Below are 1,542 nucleotides of genomic sequence, written 5' to 3' on the forward strand. Positions count from 1 at the left end.
AAGCATTTAAGAGCCATTATTGAAAATAAGGTTTTGAGAAATATTTTTTTTTCTTTTTTTCGGAGCTGGGGACCGAACCCAGGGCCTTGCGCTTGCTAGGCAAGCGCTCTACCACTGAGCTAAATCCCCAACCCCGGTTTTGAGAAATACTAACGTTACAAGGAAATTAATCTTTAAAATGAAAAATGAGGAAGCATTGAGGGTGAAGAAGGAAAAGGTGTAGTAATAAGAAAAGTATGTGATGTATATGAAGTATAAGAAAGCATTCAATGTACTGGAGAGATGGCTCAGTGGTTAAGAGCACTGATTGCTCTTCCAGAGGTCCTGAGTTCAAATCCCTGCAACCACATGGCGGCTCACAACCATCTGTAATGAGATCTGATGCCCAATTCTGGTGAGCCTGAAGACAGCTACAGTGTATTATAAATAATAAATAGAAAAAGGAGAAAGCACTCCAATGCATGGGTGGAAAAGGTGGTGAAGCATGGTTTGTTGAGGCTGTGTGAAGACACATGCACGGCGGTCCTAAAAGCGAAGTGAGCAGTATACAGACAAAAGCCAAGGCATCCCCAGACATATGGGCAGATGTGGAAATGAAATAAACCGAAAATAAGAAATTAGAAGAATTCTTATGGAGTGGGCAGCTAGCACAGCTTCTCGGTGTTGAAAGGTGAAGTTCTCAATCTCTTTGGATCCAGCAAGCTTCCGAGGTGCTGGGAGGGGTGAGTTGGAGCTGTTCCTGGCTGAGTTGTGGCCTGTGGGGGAAGGGAGGGGCGTCAGCAAGTTCTTTCCTGGTAATTCCTTAGGATTCCGTACAACGCCACTGGGCCTGTTCCAGTGCAGCCAGTGCGGTGTGTGGGAGGCTTTCTCCTGGGCAGCTTAATTCAGCAAGAGCTCGGTTGTGGGTGTGTCCTGCTGTGCCCGACTCAGCCATCAGATGCTGGACAAAAGAAAAAGGTCAACATCTTTAACGAATGATACAGAGGAAACTGGATATTTACATACAGAAGAGCTAAAATAGGTCCCTCTTGCCCTGTACAAAACCAAATCGAATACTTATCAAAGCCCTTAGTGTAGGAACTGGGACTTGAGAAAACTGGAGGAGAACTGAAGAGCTAGCCATAGGCATGGTTGTGAATGGAGCTCCAACCGTTTCTGAAATAGCATAGGCATTGACAGAGGGCATCACATCAAACTTAAAAGCTTCTTGTAATGAAGAAAACAACTGCAGCCCTTTGAGTGGGAGGAAATCTTTGTCTGCTCTTCAACATTTAAGAACTGGAAACACTAAATACAAACAACAACAACAACAGCAACAGCAACAACAAAATGGCAAACAAGACAGTTCTCAAAAAAACTGGGTGTGGTAACAATGTATGTCTGCAATTTAAGAAACATAATCTGTTCCTAGGCCTGAAAGCACAAGTCTACAATGTAGCATCAGGGAGGCGGAAACAGAAGACTTAGAGGCCAGTCTAGTTACATGGTGATTTACAAGGCAGTCTTAGCTACATAGCAAAACCTTGTCTCAAACACAAAACC

Source organism: Rattus rattus, chromosome 12 (assembly GCF_011064425.1).
Source record: "Rattus rattus isolate New Zealand chromosome 12, Rrattus_CSIRO_v1, whole genome shotgun sequence".
Lineage (NCBI taxonomy): Eukaryota > Metazoa > Chordata > Mammalia > Rodentia > Muridae > Rattus > Rattus rattus.